Here is a 9,987-nt window from a genome sequence, read left to right as displayed (position 1 = left end):
CATCGATATTGTAAAAGAAATGATAGAGGATGAGGAGAACAGAATCAGAGGTTTAATTAACCCACCGTATGTGAAAGTGGATAAGTTGAAAGAAGCGATAGTTTATGTGACGAGTGTAAGGTGTTTTTTAGAAGACATTGTAGAATGGACAGATTGGTCTTTTGTGAAGTGGGGCTTAGACAAGCTTAAGAAAGCGGAAGAAGTAATGAGGAATGTGCTGACCGAAGAGGTCAAGAAGATCAAAGAAAAGTGGTCAAAGAAAAGAAAAGAAGAAGAAAATAGAAAGAAAAAGGAAGAACTAGAGAAACTAAACTCTAACTGGATGAAAATCCAAGAGAAGTTCCGAGCCATGGGTCACCCGGACTGGATGCCAGAAACAGAAAAGAAGAAGAAGAAAGGAATGATGGAAAAAATAAGAGGATGGTGGAAGAAGTTAAGGAGTTAGAAGAAGAAGAAGAAAAAAACCCAAAGGCCCTTTTCAGGGCCACCCATATTTCTCGAAAAGAGAATGACTTTCAATTGCCTAGCACATTTTTTTAAAATTTAAAAAAAAAATAAAAATCCCATGTTAAATTCCGCTTGTCCCTAAAGTAGTTTTTTTTTCTTCCATGTTAAATTCCCCTTGTCCCTAGACAAGCCCAAACTCTATTCCCATGTTAAATTCCCATTGTCACTAGAAAAGCCCAAACTCTATTCCCCATGTTAAATTCCCATTGTCCCTAGACAGACCCAAACCCTATTCCCCATGTTAAATTCCCATTGTCCCTAGAGTGACCCACGATTTTTCTCCATGTTAAATTTACATAGTTCCCAGAGTGACCCAGGGGTGTCTGTAATGGTAATTCCCATTGTCCCTAGGGTGACCCACTTCACTACTTGTGTGTGATTGGATTTTTAACGTAGCTTTTACAATCCTTCAGTTATATCGCTATGATGTCTGCAGTGTGGCAGTTCATAGTGATGTCTAGAACTGGGGCATCATGCCGCAGATTATCCTGACACCAGGCTGACCAATCCTAACACTAACTTCATAATGCTGAGCGTCAAGTGAGGCAGCTGCTAGTACCATGTTTTTAAAAAATAAGATTCTGCGATCTCCCTGATCTGAGGCGGATGCTCTAACCACTTAGGCCACTGGAGCGGTCGTTACTGTCGTGGATGAGAATGAATGGTCATATTAAAATGGAGTTTTCACATTTAAAAACACTTCTTATGATGTCTAAATGAAAAGGGTGCTGATCTGACCACCAATATGGCAACCATCCTGAAATCTTATTATAGCTACTCCTCCTGAACCGAGTCATATTGGCATGAGGTTTTACCAGAAGACCCTCTGTGGCGTCTGTTTGGTCCTTTATATAAAAAAAAAAATCGTACCAATTTGATGTTATATATATATTTACAGTATACTTGACCTTTGTCCTTGATTGAGGGTAGAATTCTGGACTGACTTTTGTCATTTTATTTAACGATCTTTACTTCGATTTGATTTCAAGGCCTAACTTTATTTATAAACTTGGAATGTTCTAGAAGAGGACTTGTTTACAATTTGGTGGACGTTTCCATTTAAAATGTCGCACATACTGGGCATTCTATCGTGTCTTAGGTCTAGTGAAATTAGTATATGTAAGATGCGGTTAACAATTATTCATTCCTGTTTTATGTTCAATCTGTGTAATAATTTTATGTTGTGTTCAGATATAAGTTGACAGGAATCATTTATATTAAATATCAATTGGAATTACAAAACATTCATCGACTTTGTGGACTAAAACACTACATTTGAATTATTGTGAATTCATTCAAAGACATTCGGATTATGTCATTGCGATACATCAAGGTTATTGGTAGATTAGCACATTCAAGACTATAAGATCATCAGTACATTCGGTTCATTCGTAATATTCTAAACTTTTGGACTTGTGAAGGAACATTTCGGATTATCTGGGATTTATATCACATTACTGTAAGTTCCTCTTAAAATTTTTTCTTTGTAACTTTGAGAAATAAATTATTTGTTAAATTTAATAAACTTGATGGTTTTGCTTTTTCTGCTTTCTAATTTAAGGCCATATAGTCGTAAAAATGCAGTCAGTTTGAAAATCTTGTTTCACCGCTACTCCTCTTTAGTGGATAATCATATTAATATGGGGTTTTCACTGGTGGACTTATAATTACAATGTCTAGCTGATCTCAGATGAAATAGGTGCAAACAGTGGCCGTCTTGAAAATCTTTTTACTGCTGCTCTTCGACGGATGGACATATCGGCATGGAGTTTCACCACAAGCCTCATTTTCATATCTAGTTGGACTCAAAATGAAAATTGTATCGATCTGACACCCAACACAGCAGGCATAGCTGCTATGTTTAAAATCATGTTGTATCTTTTTCAGACAGTCCCTATGCTCGTACATCTGTCAGTCTGTCCGTTCTAAGAAACTCGGAAGCAGAAACAATAAATTTTGAAACAAGATATTTAAGCTTTTCTGATTTTCACATTTTGGTGCTGGGTGGGTGCGTGAAGACATTGCTAGCACGATTTTGCAAAAACCACGTGATATAAACCAGTGCGATTAGGATGCACAGCTGACATAGTAGCCAGAATATGTTTTCATGCCCCTAGTGAAGTCTGTGCACATGAGCCCAAAACGCGATGCCATAAAAATAAGCTATCTTGTCACATTAACCTATATTAAATGACTAGATGTTCGAATTTAATTTAAAGAAAATAACATATCTTCTTGTAAACAATGAATGCACTTGGAAACAATAAATATTACACTTAGAATTGCCATATATCATCACCAAACATATTATGCACAAGCCCAAACACACAGGCATTAAATAAAAAATATACATCATGTCTGTCTCTTTAATCCATTGCACTGTGTCATATAGTCTTAATCATAGGCGGTTTTTGCAGGTGTCAGTAGTTTAGCAGGGAGTTTAAAGGTAGTGCAGGTGTCGTTATTGTTCTGCAGGTGTTGTTTTTGTGCATCTCATTTGAGATTTATGGTACTCTTGTGCAAACTTCCCTGAAGAATTTGCTGAATTTTTCTGCATCTGCACTGCTGCGAGGGAGTGTCAAACGTGCAGTGGCCACCCTTGTTAGATTATCAAATCGTTTCGTTCATGACATGGTCGTAAACCCGGATCAAAATTGCTAGTCTTGTCACCTGACTTGTCATTTGTCAATCAGGATAGAGAATTCATCATTTTGGCACAGCTGGATTATTTGTACAAAACTGGTGCAATTTGGATTATTTGTGATATTCGCTGCTTTCGTAATTTTACGATTGAATTTCTTAATATTGCTGTCCAGGAACATTTTCATACACGGGTCTAAAAATTATCTACGATTGAAAACAGCAGATTGCTCTCTGCTACGAATTTTGTGGCATGTTTTGCTGTTGATTGTTTGAACCTCTAAGTTACCGTTTGGACTGAGCTGTGCATTCATGGATTGTCCCAGCAGTAGGTAGTGTTGCTTTTACGAAGAGTTTTGCTTCGTAAACTCTAAGTTAATCCGTTTCTCAATTCCGAGAGAGAGAGAAGAAAGGAAGGAAGTTCAAGTCATTTGATGTAGTGTCACTCGATGATGAAGACGTGACTACATTCTTGGGGAATTGAAGGTACTCGGGATCGAGCTGTAAAGACAAAGCCCGTTTGAGGTTCTGGCCAGCAAAACTTTATTGAAATACTCAACATGTAAACTTATATTTCAATATCAAACTACAACAAGCTCAATTTTCGAATATAAGAAATACATATAAAACTACGATATTCTTTCACTTACCAACATCATACTTGTATAATATCTGCCGTTTTAGAATGTAATACAGATAATTAAATATCGAATAAATTCACGATAGCAAAAGAATCTAAAATTCAATATTTCAGACTAATACCGTAATTGAAATATATTTTACTGAATTAATTCTAAAATGTCAGCATATTAAACTCTATTATTTAAAGAGTATTTTATTTCTAAATTAACTATTACTGAGTATGAAGTTGGTAGCGAACGTTGCTTTTACTAAAATCAATAATATAGTTATAAGTAAATATAAGTTCTTCAAACAATTAAACTTTCCGATACATTATATTAAAGAATAGCAAAGAAATATTAAAATTATCTAATGTCACTGGACAACAAATTTTTACAAAAGTCATGTTACTGAAATAAAATTAGTCAATTCTTATCAATTTTTATGTGCTGAACACGAATATGACAGTCAAATTGCAAAATTGGCTCTAGTTTTTTTGTAATCTGCAAGAAATTAATGTTTACATAACGAAATGCATTCCAATAGTAAAAGGTCAACTGTAATAGCCTACCTATAAAAAATCAAGTCATTGACTACATCTTAGATTTCTTCGCCTGTCTCTTGTACAGCTGTTCGGGAGCATCTCTGAGGAGTGTCCAGCAGTAGTCAGCCAGCATTGTAGTGGACCATTTTCCCTGGTATCTTTGTTCCATTGTTGCGATATCTTGATGAAAACGTTCGCCGTGTTCATCACTAACAATACCACAGTTGCTAGGAAAGAAATCCAAATGGGAATGAAGGAAGTGAATCTTTAGAGACATATTGCAGCCAAGTTTCTTATATTTCATCAACATGTCTTCTACTAGTTCCTTATAGTTTTCTGCCCTAACATTTCCGAGGAAGTTTGTAGAAACTAGGCGAAAAGCATTCCATGCTTGTTTCGCGTCACCTTCCAGCAAGTTGTTGAACCGGTCATCTTTGAAAAGCTCTCGAATCTGAGGACCCACAAAAACTCCCTCTTTAATCTTTGCTTCGCTGAGTCGAGGGAATTTTTCATGCAGGTATCGGAATGCTGGCAAAGTCCGGTCAATGGCTTTCACGAAGTTCTTCATCAAACCTAGTTTGATGTGAAGGGGTGGTAGCAAGATTTTCTGAGCCTCAACCAGAGCTGGGTGTTGGATATTCTTCTCTCCAATGGCTACATTCTGCCTGTGAGTCCATTCCTTCCTCATGTAGTGCATTTCCCTTGCTCGGCTATCCCACTCGCATAAGAAACACATGTATTTTGTATATCCTTGCTGCAGTCCCATTAAAAGGGCAACTACCTTCAAATCACCACAGAGGTGCCAGCTGTACTTGTTATACTCAATGGAATTCAGTAGCTGCCTTAAGTTATCGTATGTCTCTTTCATGTGGACAGCATACGCTACTGGAATAGATGGAAGAATGTTTCCATTGTGCAAAAGCACAGCCTTGAGACTCAGTTTCGAAGAGTCCACAAATAGTCTCCATTCTTGTGGGTCATGAGTGATTTTTAAAGCATTCATGAGGCCCTCAATATCGGAACAGAATATCAGATTACTTTCCTTTCTGAAGAAAGGCTCCAATTGCTGGTGGCGCTTTCGATATGCAGTAATTGTGACATCTTCTTCTAGAAGATTCCATTGTTGGAGTCTTGATCCTAGCAATTCTGCCTTGTTCTTTGATAAGTCCAAATCACGAATCAGGTCATTTAGTTCTTCCTGTGTTATTCTGTGTGGGGTTGATGATGCACCACAGTGAAAATCTGGATCACTGCATGCTGATGGACCAGGAGAAGAACAGGTCGACTCACCTTTGTCTTCGTCAGATGAATCAAGAGAATATTCTGCTGGAGGTTCTGGAATAGGAAGTCCCTCACCATGTGGAACTGGTCTCAATGCAGACGGAATGTTTGGGTAGACTATTCTCGACTTCTTTCGCTTCGTTATTCCGCCGGAAAGAGGAGGAACCAAGCAGAAGTAACAGTCATTTAGGTGGTTGCTTGGCTCTCTCCACACCATTGGGACTGCAAACGGCATTGATGACCTTTTGCAATTCAACCACTGTGAAAGCTGTGTTGTACATGTAGCACAGCATATATGCGGAGCCCAAGGCTTGTCTTGGTCACCAACCTTGCATCCGAAGTAAAGATGATATGCCTTCTTCACTTGAGAATTGATACTTTTCTTCTGGTTGGCAAATGTCACTTCCCCACAAATATAGCAAAAATTGTCCGCGGTATTAACACACTTTCGAGGCATTACTGTTCTTTATTGTACGTAAATGGATAAAATAATAAGTTTTATGTAACAGTAGCTTGAACTGTCTCGCACAACGTCTAAAATATTTTAAATGCTGAACCTATCTGATTGGGCTTTATATAGTACACTGCTTACGTCAGCTTCAGCAGCCGCCTGGCATTAGTATAATAGGCCTACACATGTATAGTACACTGCTGACGTCAACTTACTTCAGCAGCCGCATGGCATTAGTATTGCATTGCATCAGAAAATGATGCAATCAACTGTGGATGATGTGAGCATGATGGTATTATGCAATGTTACATCATTATTCCGGATGTTGCTGCAGTCCTACTGGAGAAATTTACACAGTGAAACATAGAAAATGAGGTATATGAATATCTTCAAAACGAGAGCCAATACAAATTTTTCACGGTTATATTCGTGTTCGGCACACCAAAATACTACAGATTAGGGCCTTTTCAAGTCAGTAATGATTTCACTGTTGACCAGTGTAATCTAACGCGCAAACGGTCCTAGATACTGTTGTTCTAAGGTTTAACGCCATTTTTCAGCACAAGTTAGGCTATACATGACGGCCAGTATAACTGGTGGAGGAAGAATCCTGGAAAACCCAGGGAAGAACCACCGACCCACGAGAAGCTACTGGCAGGCTTTCCCACGTACCCACGCTAGCCGAGCCTTGGACTCGAACCCACGCAGACAGAGGTGAGATGGCAGTGACCCGGAACGGTGAGCGCTTTAGACCACTCGGTCCTAGATACAAATCTAGCGTAATGTACGTAAGTATAAAGTCTCAGCAATTAATTTGGTGTGACAATACAATGAGCAATGGGGGCCCCGAGTGGTCTAAAGCACTCACCGTTACGGATCACTGCCATCTCACCTCTGTCTGGGTCGGTTCGAGTCTCGGATTCGGCTAATGTGGTTATGTGCGAAAACTTGCCAGTAGCTTCTCGTGGGTCGGTGGTTCTTTCCGGTTTTTTTCCGGGTTCTTCCTCCACCATCAATACTGGCCGCCATGCATAGCCTATCTTGTGCTGAAAAGTGGCGTTAAACCCTACAACAACAACAACAATGAGCAATGCAGTAAGCGATAAGCAATAAGCAACTTAGCAATGCACTGTATCTATTGGTTTAATCCCTATAAAATTAATGTGTTATTCACCCTTTTCCCACCCATATCAATCCCGAGCCCTCCCTGATCATTTCATTAACAAGTATAATATTGAAGCGAAAACCCCACCTAATGCGAGTTGCATAACTGATACCTATTCCATACAAAAGGCTAAAATCTTAGTACAGGCCTTATGATGTCTGCCTAGGCAGGGAGGTGTCATACGGTTTATCGCCCAAGTAGGAGCTGATACCAGCCTGTGCACGGGCCGATGCTACACCTGTACCTATCACCCATTACGTCAATGCAGGCTGCGTTGGAAGTGTGACTCGCTAAGCAGTGCAATACAACTACAGGTACATAGGAGTGGTTGACGGCCATACCATCCCAATTCCTCCTAAATACAACTACTAACATATTTTTCGTTCTTTCGTCTCCATTTTAGGACATAGTGGAGCATTAAAATGTAAAGCAATCAAAACTGGCTTTAAAAAATAGTTACTATAACGTGGCATAAACCCCAGCCACCAAAACCAGCTGCACAATGCGGCAACGATTGGACTAACTAAATCATTAAGTATAGCGTAAGACCCCAAATTAACTTTATAATGTGGCTAAAACCCCAAAGCCATCGGGCCCAGCCGCACAAAGTGGCAATTTTTTTTAGTCATTATTAAGATATAGGACCACACAATTAGAAATATAAGATGGCTAAAATCCAGCTATCAGGTCCCCCGTACAATGCGGAAAACTAACATTTTAAGAAAGGCTCCCTAACTATTAACTTTCCTAATAAATTCCCCATAAAATGTCTTAGGTAGATCCACCATGCCACCTCTACTACTACAAACAGCACAAATAATGTTTTCCAAATTATAACTACGGCAAGACGACACCATTTACCTTTCGGAAAAATTGGGGGCAAAAACAAATAATCCCGGATGCAAGGCGCCTTCCTCTCATTCAATCCGAAAATCCCTGCCTCCGCCGGACATCTTGTTCACAAGTGAGTGCGTGTGGGTCAACTCCCACTCACGACATGTCCATCGAGACAACAATGTCTAAAAAAACGGACAATTCGAGCACACGGTGTATGTATTTTAATCAGCCCCTTGTGGTGGCCATAAGCGGTTGCGCGTGCCCCAGTGGGCGAATGCGACTTAAATCCAATGGACGAATTAATAATCTTAATAATGACCAGTCTCCAGTTTGACCATTCATTAGTTGCGTGGAAGTCGAGCTAGTGAGCACACCGCACTGGAATCAATTAACAGCAATTTCGTGTCACGCTGCTTGCCAGCCAATGCGATTATTCTTACTTCAGCACTACGGGCAATTAGAGCCCTCGGTAGGACTAAAGGAGACAGCTGAGGCCTGAGAGGTGGAATGAAAATAATTACTTTACTTCTTGTCTGGGATAAAAGCGAAGGGACGAACCAAGATATTGCTGACCCTGGGGATAATGGCGAACGTAGATGGAACATAAACATTAAGCGCAAAAAGAGGAGGAAAGCGGCCTTATTAAAGACTACGAAAAACCCCACAGTGTTAACTGGACCTCTACTGGAAAGCCAACGACCCCCAGAACCGATCAAGTCACCTCCACTGAAACCCAGATAAAACCAATAGGACGGCAGGTAAACAGCAAAAACGTGGAAATACAAACTGAATGCAGTATCCCTATTTCTGATGAAGAACAAGCTGAATGGGAAGAGAGCGACGCTGACGAAGTAACTGAAGAAATAACAGATGAATCGGACAAATTGTTGAAAATCGGACTAGAAGTTGCACTAAACAACATAAGAAAAGCACAGAATTAAGCTCGCAGTCAGAAAAACAGAACTCAACAATGGCTGTTTGGGGTTCGTATACTTGACCACAACGATGATTTTCACAAACACTCAGTGGATACCCTGACAGAAGCTTCCAATCATTTTACTGCATCACACGGATTAGACGCATTCCATGAACAGTGACGTAAAGAACTACGCAGTGCAGCGGAAATCGAAGATACAGAAGACGCCTAATCGGTCAAATACCATTGGATTTCGCTCTTGATCATTAAATCTTGCAGTATCCTGAAAAGCAATAAAGATATGCCTAGGCGCAGAAACACCTTGTTGCGATGATATATGCCAGGTAAATTCACCATTAACGGTGCTTGTGGTGTTATCTGTATTTACCGATAACCAGGATAATAACGATTTTCCCCCTTGATCCATTAAAGAAAGTAACCTCTCGTCTTCAGCAAGAGACGGGGTCATTACTGGCATCAACAAGGATAATTTGGATAAAATTACCTTACCATCGGCAAGGCCAGCTACTTTCCAGATCGCATCATTATTGTTTTTTTTTTGCTGAAGAGCAATAGTATGCTTGGTCCCAAAAATTACTTTTCTGACATTTCTACAGAATCCAAATATGTGCGATAGCGGAATTACACACGAAAATCTTCTATTATTACCTCGCAACATTGATCTACGCGTGGAAAATCCTAGATTGTAATTTGGATTTGAGCCGTATGGCATTAAAAAAGCGGCACCTCGTCTGGGAATTGCTCCAGCTGGTTGTGGATCAGTTGCAGTATCACGTGTTACTTGCACGCGAAGAAACGGATCATTATCGGGATTATCGGAATTATCGTTGAAAAACATTAAAGTTGGACCAGTTGATTTGGTATAATCATCTGAATATCTTGCTAGACCTATAATTGTTGTAGCAACATCAACATCATTGTTAATTGCTTCAATCTTTTTTCCATCTATCATGTACACGGCCTTACTAAATAGCGCCATAATACCGTTATTAACAAATCCAACC

Source organism: Sinohyriopsis cumingii, chromosome 18 (genome assembly GCF_028554795.1).
Source record: "Sinohyriopsis cumingii isolate HCF-2022 chromosome 18, ASM2855479v2, whole genome shotgun sequence".
Lineage (NCBI taxonomy): Eukaryota > Metazoa > Mollusca > Bivalvia > Unionida > Unionidae > Sinohyriopsis > Sinohyriopsis cumingii.
The sequence above is the reverse complement of the archived record's forward strand: the minus strand, read 5'-3'. Positions refer to the sequence as shown.